This window comes from Adiantum capillus-veneris, chromosome 10 (genome assembly GCF_014529385.1).
Source record: "Adiantum capillus-veneris isolate H3 chromosome 10, ASM1452938v2, whole genome shotgun sequence".
NCBI lineage: Eukaryota > Viridiplantae > Streptophyta > Polypodiopsida > Polypodiales > Pteridaceae > Adiantum > Adiantum capillus-veneris.
In genome coordinates, this window is record NC_140940.1 from 2,296,602 (window position 1) to 2,310,783 (window position 14,182).

Genomic DNA, 14,182 nt, shown 5'->3' on the forward strand with positions numbered 1-14,182 from the left:
ACACCTCCCCCCCAAAAAGAGAATAAAGGGGACATCTTGTCTGATAAGGCTTCATTCGGGTGATGTGAGCAGTGGTGGTAGTGCTGTTAGATAATCGTTGCAATCTATACGTGTTGGTGTGGAGCATGTGCAGGATTTTGTAGGGCCCAACCAAGTGGTGTAACAAGGATTCACTCAGACCCGCACGTCTAATGGGGCAGTACAACATTACTAAAGCATTAACTGGGTATTCATCAAACTCCGTGCCTCATCATAAGCTTTCTTCTGACAAGTTTGGGCTATGTGTAAATTGTGCAGAAGGACTCTACGGAGAAGGGATTGCTGTTGCAAGAGATAGGGTAGCCAGTCAACTGTATCGACTTTTGATGGTGTGAGTTGTAATGCAGCCATGTCAGGAAGAAGGTGAGGATCGCATCCATACAAAGCCCGAAAAGGACTAACTCGAGTGAAAACCTGGAATGAAGTGTTTATGCATGCACTGCGAAAGGCAATACGTTATCCAAATCCTGATGGACAGGATCTACAAATGCAAAAATGACTTGCTTGAGGGTGCAATTCAAATGCTCTGTTAAACCATTAGTTTGAGGGTGATATGGGGAAGTAAAGAGTTGAGCTTCTCCCAAACTTTTTGTGAGAATTTCCATGACTTCACTCTTGAATTGTGTCCCTTGATCACATAAGAGTTGCTTAGGACAATTATGGCTGAAAATAATCTTTTGTAATAGCGTTGTAGCGATTCTAGATGCAGTTGCATCTGGGAGGGCAGCTGCTTCACACCACCTGGTTAAGTATTCTGTAATGACAAGGATATAGCGAATACCTGTAAGATGTGGGGAACGAGCCCGTTAAATCTGATACAACCAGCTCTAATGCTTCATTGACTAATATTGGTGCTAATTGTCCTGTATTCCGAGGGGAGATTTAATGCTTTGACATGTCTCACATGTTTGAAGGACATCGGAGATTGACTGCCCCATCTTTGGCCAATAATAGTGTAACTGTAGCTTGTCTAAAACCTTGTGAAAACCAAGATGTCCTGATATGGGATGAGTGTGATAAAATTGTAAACCTTGATGCAAAGGATCTACAAATGCAGAAATGGCTTGCTTGTTGGTGCAATTCAAATGCTCTGTTAAACCATTAGTTTGAGGGTGATATGGGGAAGTAAAGAGTTGAGCTACTCCCAGACTTTTTGTGAGAATTTCCATGACTTCACTCTTGAATTGTGTCCATTGATCAGATAAGACTTGTTTAGGACAACCATGGCTGAAAATAAGCTTTTGCAATAGCACTGCAGCGATTGTAGATGCAGTTGCATCTAGGAGGGCAGTTGCTTCCCAGCACCTGGTTAAGTATTCTGTGATGACGAGGATATAGCAATTACCTATAACAGATGTGGGGAACAGGCCCATTAAATCCCATCCAACCAACTCTAATGCTTCTTTCACCAGTATTGGTGCTACCTGTCCTGTATTAGTAGGGGAAGATTTAATGCTTTGACATGTCTCACATGTTTAAAGGACGTAGGAGACTGAGTGCCTCATCTTTGGCCAATAATGGTGTAATCGTAGCTTCTCTAAAACCTTGTGAAAACCAAGATGTCTTCATATGGGATGAGCGTAATAAAATTGTAAATCTTGATGCAACGGATCTACAAATGCAGAAATGACTTGCTTGAGGGTGCGATTCAAATGCTCAGTTAAACCATTAGTTTGAGGGTGATATGGGGAAGTAAAGAGTTGAGCTACTCCCAGAATTTTTGTAAGAATTGCCATGACTTCACTCTTGAATTGTGTCCCTTGATCAGATAAGAGTTGCTTAGGACCTTCGTGGCTGAAAATAAGCTTCTGTAATAGTGTTGCAACGATTGTAGATGTAGTTACATCTGGGAGGGAAACTGCTTCACACTGACGGACGCAAAGCGGACCCCGAACCCCGACGGCCTCTAAAACGCCGAGAGACGAATGGCTCGCCTCGAGCCTGCCACGGTAAAGCGAACAGGGGGCACCACCTAGGTTTGAGCGGCTAGGACGCAAAGCCCACGATGATATGAACACCGCAAGCCTACACACAGAGAGAGAGGAAGGGAGGGAGAGAGAGAGAGAGAGAGAGAGAGAGAGAGAGAGAGAGAGGAAGAGAGAGAACACTCGCAATTGATGAAGACATCCTCGGGGGTGTGAGGGTGAATTATTTCTGCAATATTTACAAGGTGGCATGCCGTGGTGGTAGAGAGGTAGGGGAAGGAGATGGTGCAACCTACTTGGTGCGTTCTCTAGGGTGACTCAATGACTGTGAATGTTCATTGCCAAGAGCGTGCATACGTGTGTCCATCGACCATTGGAGTAGAGAGATGGGTGCGGTTCCCTTCGCATGGTGCAATTTCCAAGGCAAACCCAACACACAAGACCCTAAACCCTCTCCCCGTGATGGTGATGGTGTCAATCCCTCCTACTACACTCTACCCAATGCTTGGTTCCACATAAGTTTCCCCCCGATAGTGACCTCTCAGTGCCAATTTATAGGTGTTGGCCGCTTGGATTATGGTAATCGCAGTGTGCTTAGGGTAATCTTAATCGGGGAGACAAAGCAAGTGGTGGGCCCGGTGTGGTTGACCCTTACATTGTTTTGGGGAAGGTTATTAAAAGATAGGAATCTCTAGGTGGGCCTTTGTCACCATCACCTAGAGAGAGGATATTTACAAAAAGGGAAATTTACAATGGCTTGGGTGAAAACTGAAGATAATGGTAAAATAACCTAAAATTACTGGGATGGCATCGAGGTTACGTGTTGCCGGCGAATGGCGAGCTGCCAGTGCGTTGGTGTCGAGCGTACTTCTTTTCGGAGTCGGCCGGGGCATGCCTTCGGCACATTTTCTGTTTTTGTCGTTGGCGGCGCGTGCTTTGGATCCTTCTTCTTTCGTTTGTCGATGTCGTAGGCGTTTATGCGTGTGTCTATGTATGTATGTGAGTGTGGGAGCATATATGTGTATATATGTGTATTTGCGAGTGAGTGCGTATATGTATATGTATGTGCGCATGCGTGTGTGGGAACACGAGAAGGGGGGGGGTATATATATAATTTTATATTTCTTTTTCTTTTTTCTGTGACGGATGGCAGACTGCTGCGCATGGCGGAAGGAGGGGGGGGGGGGGGGGGGGGGGGGGGGGGGGGGGGGGTAGGATTGGGGTGTGTGTGTGTGTGGGTGAGTGTGTGTGTGTGTGTGTGTGTGTGGCATTTTTTTGCTGCCGCAAGGCGCGTGTGTGTGTGTATTTGGGCTGCGGACTGCGCGCGAGGGTGTGTGTGTGTGTGTGTGTGTGTGTTTTTGTTGCGTATGCGGCGCCCGAGAGAGGGTGTGTGTGAGTGAGTGTGTGTGTTGCAACGCATGGGAGAGAGAGGAGAGGTTGGGGGGCGGTCTGGGGTGTGTGTGTGAGTGAGAGGGAGTGTGTGTGCGTGTGGGTTGATTTCAGCGCTGCCCGCATGGGGAGAGAGAGAGAGTGAGCTTTGCGCGCTGTCGGTATCCGGATGAGAGGGAGAGTGAGGGAGAGGGGGAGGGGAGAGGGGTGAGGGGATAAGAGATAGAGAGTGTGTGAGGGAGAGTGAGGGGGAGAGGGGCTATGGCGGGGCATGGTTTTGTGTGGGTGAGAGGGAGAGGGGGAGGGTGAGTGTTGTCTTGCATGGGCTTAAGAACGAAGGAAAACTAAGTCAATCGGGGGGAGGGAATATATCCGCGGGCTGGGGGGGGGGGGGGAATGAGGCCAAGGGGAAGGGGAAATGAGCCGAAGGAGGGTGAGGTGAGCGGGTGGGGAAGAGGGAGGAGGGGTCGGGGGAGGGAATATTGGCGGGCCAAAGAGGGGGGGGTAGGATAGGGTAGAGGGTAAAGGGTAATGGGAGAGGGGGGGGGGGGGGGGGGGGGGGGGTTCATGCGGCTCATACCGAGGGAACACGAGAGAGGGGTTGGGGGAGTTTCTTCTTAATTTCTCCCTGGCCGGGGAGGGTAAATCGGGGGGGGGGGGGGGGAGAGATATTAGGAAAGGGGGTATGTAAATAAAATGGGGGGGAGAGAGTACGAGGGTTTTATCCGATGCCCGTGGGGCGGGAGGGGAGAAAAATGAGTTACGGTGGGGGGGTACTGAGAGTCGGGGGGGTGAAATGGGTTTTTTTTTCTTTGATTTTCGAAAGCCAGCTATCATTAGCCCTCTCTCTTTTGGCTAGAGGCATTCATGCTTCTAGCCCTTCTTCAGTTTCTTCAGCTGTAGAGTTAGAGGGTTCTCCCTCTTCTGGAATGTCTAGCACGAATTCTGGGTCAAACCTAAGAAAATACCTCTTCAGTCTCCATCCATTGACTCTAGTCTTGTGAATTCTCCCATCTGCCTCCATGAGATTATAACTACCGTTGTCGTAGCGTTTCTTGATGATGAATGGTCCTTCCCATCTGGGCTGAAATTTCTTACCCTTCCTGGTATCAAATCTGTTGTCGTATCGCAGCACTAACATGCCTTTTTCCAGTCCCTTCTCTTTAAGCCCTTGATTGAAAGTGAGTCGGTGTCGTTCTGCCTGTGTTGCATAGTGATTGATTGCTTCTTCCCTATGTAGTTGTAGTCTCTCTAGATCCAAGATGTGGTTTCTAAGCTTTACAATTGGACGGTGGGTCTGGCTGGCCAAGACTCGTAAGCTAGCTATTTGTACCTCAATGGGTAGAATTGCCTCCTTCCCATAAACTAGATGGAAATGGGTGAAACCTAGTGATGTTCAGAACGTTGTTCTGTAGGCCCAAAGAGCTGCCATGAGATGTTTATCCCAATCTCCTGTATGGTTGTTCACCTGTTTTGTGATGATCTTGCAAATCATTCCATTTACCTTCTCTACCAAACCATTGCATTGTGGATAGTATGGTGTGGAATGCCGATGTGTGATGCCTAACTTTTTCATCAGATCTCCTACCACATCACCTCTGAATCCTGGTCCTCTATCTGATATTATCTCAAGAGGAGTGCCAAAACGGCAAACGATATACTCAAAAATGAACTTTGCCACCTCTTGGACTGTAATGCGGGTGGTGGCCGTTGCTTCTGCCCATCGCGTCATGTAGTCTACCCCCACTATGATGTACAGTTTACCTGATTGGGCCCTTGGTAAGGAACCAATTGCATCTATTCCCCATTTCTCAAACCGACCATATAAAATGATAGGGGTTTGTGGCTCGTAGGTTAGCGTGCGATCACTGGCCACTTGACAAGCCTTACATGTTTTACACCAATGGTGTACATCTCTGTTCAAACTAGGCCAAAAGTATCATGCTTGTGGAATCTTCCTACTGGTGATATTTAGAGCAAAATGACCACCGCAGATGCCGTCATGGCAGCTTGAGATTACCTCGGTGATTTCATTGGAGGTTGGCACTCGCCTGAGAATTTGATCTTCGCCCTTACAATACAAGTGGTCGTCTATAAGGCGGTACCTTGTAGCCCTCCTTACCAGCCATTGTTTTTGGCCTTTAGTGTGTCCTGTTGGACATTCCCCTGTATTCAGAAAGCTGATGATATCAGGCATAGAGTCACTGCCTTGGAAGAGGGATAGCTTTAATTTGATTGCTCCTATGGAAACATCTTGTATTCTTTCTTTAGCTAGTGCATCTACCTCTTGATTTTCTGCTCTGGGAATATGGAAGAGCCTTACCTCTTCAAACCTCTTCAGAAGGTCCTTAACTTGGCGAAGTTGACCAAGTAAAACCTGATTCTTGCACTCCCAGGTGCCATTTATCTGCCTTATCAAAAGCAAAGCGTCGCCGACCACATTCAAGCTCTGAATTTTTTGTGAAATACATTGTTCCAGCCCAAGGATTAGGGCTGCATATTCTGCCTCATTTTTAGAGTGGGAGTGTGATAACTGCCCCATGGAGAATACTCTTTCCCACTGTTCATTGAAAATGACCATGCCTGCTGCAGACTGATCCATTGTTCTCTTGTATGCTCCGTCAAAGAAAAGAGAGTGAGCTCTCTCTAGCTTGGGGCTCTCTTTATCTGGTGTTCCTTCCTTTGCCTCCTTGTTGACCTTCAGCTTCTTCTCATAGTGGCGATGAGTAAGAATTCCTGCTAGACTAGCCCTGGTGGAGTTTTCTACTTGCATGGTGTAATCAAATTCTTGTAGTCTAATTAACCACTTTGAGATCCTAGATGAGACATTCATGCATCGCATTACATAAGAAAAAACCTCTTCCATTGTCAGGATTACAAATCGTCTAGGCAAGAGATAGGAGCGGAATTTCGTGGTAGCAAACATTAGTGCCAGAACCATGTGTTCTACTTCAGTGAATCCCTTTTCTAACGGGATCATGACCCGACTAGAGAAGTGAATAGGGCACATGAAAGAAGTTTTGGGATCCTTTTGCATTAGTACTGCTCCCAGAGTATCATTTCCCACACTATGGTTCACATAGAATGGCTCGTCCCACTTAGGAGGTGAAATAGTGGGAAGCTTAGATAGGACTTGCTTTACCTCAATAAACTGTTACTCATTCTCTTCACTCCATGAGAAAACATCCCTTTGGGTGAGTTGTTGTAGACGAAGGACCACTTGAGATAGCAGGTGAATGAACCTGCTTAAATATCTTACCTTCTGAAGGAAAGAAACCAACTGCTTGGAGGTGGTGGGAGATGATAAAGATACCAGAGCCTGAATTTTGTTGGGGTCAGCCTCGATCCCTTTTGCTGAAATTACATGACCAAGGAGAGTGACCTTGCTCTCACCAATGTGACACTTGTCCACGTTGAGTTGGCCACCCAGGGTTGGTAGCCTGGTTAAGCCATCGTAGACTTTGCTTAGATGAAGGGCTCGTGAGCTATAGATGCAAAAATCATCTATGAAAACCCGTATTGATGTTCCAAAGTAGGGTTGGAAAACAAAGGTCACATAGCGTTGAAATGTGGCTGGGGCGTTGGTGAGGCCAAATGGCATCACTCTGTAGGCAAAACATCCCCAAGGTGTGATGAAGGTTGTCTTCTTCTGATCCTCCTCCGCAATGCTAATCTGGAAGCATCTTGAGTAGCCATCGCATACTGTGTAGCGTTCGTGACCTGCCACTTCATTGAGTATTTCATCCTGGAATGGGAGGGGAAAATGGTCCCTCTTCGTGGCTGCATTGAGAGGTTTATAATCCACACAGACTCTTCATTTACCATTTTTTTTTGGTGTGACTACTACTGGGGAGACCCATTCTGAGTCTTCGACAGGGTAGATGAAACCTGCTTGTAGCAAATTCCTTACTTCTTTAAGCAATGCCTCTTGTTGAATTACTCCAAGTCTTCTAAGCTTCTGTACTACGGGTTTACTGCCTTCCTTGAGCTTTATGTGGTGCTGCACTACTGTAATTCCTGTGATCTTATCATAGCCATCAATGAACAAAGTAGTGAAGTTTCCTAACATGGAGACATACTCCTTCCTCTCTTCATTGGTTAACTCTTTTGAGAGCATTTTTTGTAGCTTACCTGCATCCTCCAATGACTGCTTACCTGATGGTCCTTCTTCATTTGCTGAGGTTGCTTCAGATTGTGTTAATCTGTTTGGGTCTTTAAGACTGACTCCCATTACTTCGATGCTACTGTCACTCCCATCGGTGGTGGTTGTGTCTTCTCCTGAGGTAGACGAGGAGTCGCTGGTGGACTCGTCTTCTGAAGCCTCCAAGATCATATTGCACTGCTTTCCAGTCCTCATGTCGTAGAATATGGACTTCCCTTTAGCATCCTTCATCTGGATCATCCCGGTGCTCCAGTCTTGTTTTCCTTCCATGGCCATAAGCCAAGGCCTTCCAAGAATGATGGGGTAGCCCTCCCCTTTGTGTGGCATCACGAAGATATCTACCTCCACTTCCGTATTGAATGCTCTTACTTTGACCGCATTTACAATGCCTACGCATTTTACTCTTACATTGTTTGCCATATTGGCTCGGCAAGGTGCCGGCCTACTTACCTCTAGACCTAGATGGTGCATCATCTTTTCACTCATGACGCATATTTGCGCGCCACCATCTATGTAGACGTTTGAAATCCGCTGCCCTTTGATGTGAGCGTCCATGGTTGGCAAGATGTCGTCGAGATCCCTCCCAGAGATAGCCCCAGCTATCCGTGGTTTTGATTTCCTGGTACTTACCATTTTCGTCCATTGCCTCCTCATTCTGGGTGCAAGGTGGAGTAATTGGGGCCACGTTATCTTCCGGCCCTGCATTAACACATCCTGAACTAAGTCATAGGGTTGTGCTTCGTCACCTAGTGAGAAGTCCGCTATGTCTGTCTTCCATCGCGGTTTAGCTGCTTGTTTGCTAGACTCGGCTTTCCCTTTCATCTTCTCTTCTTTTTGAGATGCCTCCTCGTGCCTCGCACGTTTCACTCCCATAGCATCCACTTCTTCTACCTTCGCTTTTCCTTTGTGCTTCTCTCGAGCTGACTCTTCTACCTTCGCCTTCCCTTTAGCCTCTAAGCTAATGACACTCACCGCTTGGTTCACCGTCGGTGGTGGGGGTAGTGGCGGAATGAGAGGTTGGGGTGGTGGTTGCTGTTGTATAGGTGGTCGCAGATTTGGATTGCTGGGATTGGTCCTGGCTGTCTTTGTGGTGGTCTTACTCTTGGCGGAGAGATCTGATTCTGTCTCCCCCCTCTATTAAAATTCTGCCTTCTTGGGTGTGGGTAGTAATACATTCCATGGCCATCTTCTCCGCAATTGTAACAGTGGTATTCTGGGTTCTGCCTTCGTTGTCCTCTTCCTTGTTCTGGATTTCTGCCAGATGCATGCCCTTGCTGCACCAGATGCACAAATAAACTCTCTAGTTGGGTGGTGATGCGACTCAGTAGGTCTTGTTGTTCCTCTGCTGTCTCCTGTGGTTGGACTCTATGGTTGGATGTTGCATCCACTGGGGTTGGTCGGGCCGAGCTTGTTTCCTTTGACTCGTTTACTCTTGCTTGCATGCACAGCTTCTTGTCTTTAAGGCGGGCTACTTCGACTGCCAACTCATATGTTGCAGGAAACCTTCCCTTCACCTTCTCTCTAAGCGGCGACCATAGACCAGCAATGAAACGGTCCTTCTTCACGAAATTAGGCGCTCCTTTGCCTTCATCCAGTGTGGCAACCATCTCTCCCATATGTCCACAAACTTTGATTCATAGGTGGCGTACTCCAGCAGGCCTGCCTGCTTTAATTCTGTCAATAGCTGCCATAGCTTCTCCGAGGTTGTGCCTCCACCAAACCTCTTTACAAAAGCAGCCCTTAACACATCCCATGCATTCTTGGTAGCCTGGGGCACTGCATTGTACCAGGACTTGGCCTCTACTTTCATCAGTAGAGGAAAAATTCTGAGTCGTGAAGCGTCGTCATCTTTGTTGGAGACGACACACGCAATGTCAAAATCATCCAAAAAATCAGTGGTGAGATCCTCACCCTTCTTTCCACAGAACGTGGGGAAAGAAACACCTGCCATGGTGGTAACTCGGGAAATTACAAACCTTTTTTTTTTTTTACATCAACAGCAACTGCTCATAGCGGTTTCTTACAGGGGCGAATGGATAGGCTAAAACAAGATAAAAATAGAGACATTAAAGGAATGATGGTAATCTAGTATGGGGAGAATGATAGGGTTCGGGGAATTGAGGATTTCTCCTAGTATTCCCGCACCAAATAGTGTAATCATAGCTTCTCTAAAACCTTGTGAAAATCAAGATGTCCTGACATGGGATAAGCGTGAAAAAATTGTAAATAGAGTGGCTGTAAAGTGGTAGGCACCACAATACGAGCCTGTTGGCCCGCATAAACATTTTGCAAAAGATGATCGAATACCATAAACCGTAGCTGATGGTCTGTGAACTGTGGTGACTGGAGTATATGTTGAAGCTGATTGAGAACTGATACTCCAGCAAAGCCAAAGCCCATGGTAGTAATCTCCCAGGTGGATGGTGTTTTTGTAATAGAGATATTAGAGCTTTATGATCTGTTTCGACGAGTACTTGCGTACCATGGAGGTCAGGATGTAGCTTTTGAAAAGCCCATGATTGTATCTTTATGTAGCCCTATGGGGCAATATCTTGTCGCAGACGAGGCCAAAGAATGAAAAGTTTCATTTCCTCTAACATGGTAGGGTCGGCCCGAAGGAGAAGCTAATTCATTTTTACAACAAATTGGGCTACAGGTTTCTAATTGTTGTTGTTTTAAAGAATGCACTATGTGTAATGTTCTGTTGAGCAAAATTTTGAATCAGTAAAGATTTGAGTATACCCCAGTCACCTTTCATGTCCTCCCGTTGCTGGATGAACCAAGTCGTGGCCACGCCTTCTAGGAGTGTGCGCACTTCCATAGCTTTACGATCATTGGACCAGCTATGATAACTAGCCACGTTGTCAAAGTGGTCCAGCCATGTGAGAACATCCTCAGTCAGTAACCCCGAAAAAAGGCTTGGGCCTAATCTTGGAATCGGTGTATGAGGTGCAGCATCAGACAGATAATTTAGTAAGGACTGATTGGTATGGCTAACATGAATCATCATGTTGGCTACGGCGTGTGGCATTTGCTGCATTTGTGTGCTGCTGGTAGTGAACTCAGGATGCATAGAGGTATCCTCGTGGTGAGGAGAGCTAGGCGTTTGGCGTGGAGAGAGGATGACTCATTTTCTTGGCAAGAATCGACTGCACCGTAAAGAGCTACGCCCAAAAAAAAAACAGATAGTTGTTTGTGTGCCCACCTTCTCCACCAATGTGGAAAACACAGTTCGAATGGGGAATACACAGCTTGAATACCTCCTCCCCTTCAGGCACGCATGCCTTATTATATAGCATCCCCTCTTGCCCCTCCAAGATATCCTCTCTTGCCCCACAGGGCTACATCAAGATACAATATCAGCCGGTCAGTACTACCAGGTGTGGACCTACTCCACATTATCTACAAACAACAAATCTATTTTTTACCTCCAATATGGCCTTGACCCATCACCAGATTTATGGACCCCATGCGGCACCTTGCCTATAGTGTCAAATTTCAATTTTGTTGCATCTTTTGGGTTTGAATTTGGCTTTTTAATCCGAAAACTTGCAGCAGGTACCCCCTACTAACAACTTCTTGATTATATTCATTTCTTCTCAGATTCCCTTGTGAATCTCAAAGCTCTACCTTTGGAGGACCTCACCCTTTAAAAGTGGTGAGGATAGGATTTGATCTCAAAGCCCAAGCGTGCGGAGGCTGCAAGTTTTCGGCCTAACCACAAGCGCTAACAGTTCGTTCTACAGCTACCATCGCTTTGTAAATTAGGAAAAAAGAAACAAACTCTACGCTTGCTTCATCCTACATCAGCCTCCTGTGCTTTATCTCTTTCCTTGCGTGTCGCCCACCTTCTTTGCCTTCGGTACCTTCCGCCCTCGCTCTTGGATCATCCGCGTGCTTCATTCTCGAATCTCAATGCTCATTTTCCCTCCTCCTCGACCAAGGGGCAATTCTTCCTAATAAAACATTATAAAAAATTGGAGAATAGAGGTGTGCTTCCCTTCTCGATCTATGCATCTGCTGTCACTTCTGTCTTCTCGATTTTTGCTTTTGAGATGGTTCTCGGTCTATGCTTTTGAGACAATGTTTACGATGCTTTAGAGTGCTATATTTGTTTCAGGAAAATGCCTGCGAGATGCTGAGTAGAACATGGCCTACCGTAGCTTTGGAACTATCATAGACCCGAATCGACAGACTGTACGAAAGATTTATAAAGAAGATCTTTCTGCAAGAGTCTTTCTATCTAGTCTAGGTGAAGTGTTCACCGAAGCCATGGAAGCTACTCCTCCACCACTAGGTCAAACCTTGCTTCTGCTCCAGAATCACAACCTTCTCAAGGAGCTAGCGTTGCAAAGTAGCTTGGCACAAAGTTTGATAAGCCTTGAGAACCGGATGACCAGCATTGAAAAGAAGAGTAAGGAACTTGAGAAGAAGAATAACGATCTTGAAGAGAAGAATAGGGAACCGGAAGAGAAATTTAATCCTATTTATGGATCATACTCCTTTGCTAGACGGGAGGTGACAGGTTTTAACTTAGTCCTCAATGTATTGCAGCCTCTCAATGACATAATGTTCCTGGTTTGCTCTGAAGCATTTGAAGCCGCTTCTTGTGAGTCCATTTTTGAAGCTGACCAACGCCGACGTAATCGAGCTCTTTTCTTTGAAGTTTACAATTTTGCAAAGTCGATAAGTTTTTACAGCCCATAGCTAAGTTTCAAAGTGTTCTTGTGTGTGGCTTCTAATGCTAGGAGAGCGATAAGGGCTTAGTCCTTGATCCTGCAAATCATCCTTTGGAGACGACATTTTCAAGGTCCGTCAAAACTGGAATTTGAGCTTCAGCCGCCATGATGCCAGTGCGATCAAAGAGATGGCAATTGAAATCACGATCGCCTTTCACATCAGCGAACAGCTAATGGGAGAACAAACTAGTTGTTTGGATTTCCTCCTTGCTCGCGACTCTGATAGGCCAAACCTCTGCACTAGGAACGTAATTTCAATCTTCTAAATAGAGTAGTGCTTTCCAAAAGCCTCGTAATCTGTGATCAGTTTGACATAGCTAACACCGCTTTGAAAATTGTAGTCTACAAAGAAAAGAGCTCGATTTTTCTTTGTAGACTACAATTTTCAAAGCGGTGTCAGCTATGTCAAACTGATTACAGATTACGAGCCTTCTGGAAAGCACTACTCTATTTAGAAGAAGACTCAAATTATGTTCCTAGTGCAGAGGTTTGGCCTGTCAGAGTCACGAGCAAGTAGGAAATCCAAACAACTAGTTTGTTCTCCCATTAGTTGTTTGCTGATGTCAAAGGCGATCGTGATTTCAATTGCCATCTCTTTGATTGCACTGGCATCATGGCGATTGAAGCTAAAATTCCAGTTTTGACGGACCTTGAGAATGTCGTCTCCAAAGGGTGATTTGCACGATCAAAGACTAAGCCCTTGTCGCTCTCCTAGCATTAGAAGCCACACACAAGAAGACTTTGAAAATCAGCTATGGGCTGTAAAAACTTGTCGACTTTGCAAAATTGTAGACTTCAAAGAAAAGAGCTCGATTACGTCGGCGTTCGCAAGCTTCAAAAATGGACTCACAGGAAGCGGCTTCAAAAGCTTCAGTGGAAATCTGGAACAGTATGTCATTGAGGGACTGCAATACATTGAGGACTAAGTTAAAATCTGTCACCTCCCGTCCAGCTAAGCAATACGATCCATAAATAGGGTTAATTTTCTCTTCCGGTTCCCTATTCTTCTCTTCAAGATCCTTACTCTTCTTCTCAATGTTGGTCATCCGGTTCTCATGGCTTATCAAACTTTGTGCGAAGCTACTTTGCAGTACTCTCTCCCTCTCTAGCTCCTTGAGAAGGTTGTTGATAGTTGTCAGTGATTTGGGATTCTGAAGTAGAAGCAAGGTTTGGCCACTGGTGGAGTAGTAGTTTCCATGGCTTCGGCGGACACTTCACCTAAAATAGATATAAAAACTTTGCAGAAAGATATTCTTTGTAAATCTTCCGTAAAGTCTCCCGATTCGTGTCTATGATAGTTATGAAGCTACGGTAGGCCATGTTCTCCTTAGCATCTCGCGAATGTTTGCTTGAAACAAATGTAGCGCTCTAAAGCATCATAGACACCGTCTCAAAAGCATAGATCGCGAACCGTTTCAAAAGCAAAGATCGAGAAGCGAGAAGTGACAACACAAGCATAGATCGAAAAGGGAAGCAGACCTCTATTCATCACGTCAGTGCCACTGGTAAGCTTTTGTGGTAGATATGTACCGGATTGTTGCCTTGGTTGTTTTGAATGTCTTTACATTGTGGACAATGAGTTGTTGATTCTCTTGCTATTGATCTTTTTATTCAAGGTTGTTATTGTTTCATTGCAAATTCTATCCTTTCACATTGCTTTTCAAAGAAAGTTGGTGCAGATTTCTTTACTTGGGAAATTATACATGACTGTATGTTGTATCTTTTCAAATGATTGTATGCTTTATTTCTTCAAATGATTGTATTATGCTAGCACATTTGTTACACTGGATCCAGGCATGATTGCGAGTGAGCATAGTCAATGTATTTGTCCAGTTCTATCGAATTGCAGCTATCAAAGTCGTTTAGTTTTGTAAGAAAGTTTTTTTACTGGTCCAAGCTTATTCAAAGCACCTGTGCGATGTCAGGTG

General features: G+C 45.6%; 1 protein-coding gene across 11 annotated transcripts in view; it reads right to left on the reverse strand.

Moving 5' to 3' along the window:
* LOC147448373 (uncharacterized) overlaps window positions 1–14,182 on the reverse strand; it is a 129,351-nt gene that overhangs the window by 30,232 nt on the left and 84,937 nt on the right. The gene's annotated exons all lie outside the window — the stretch shown is intronic.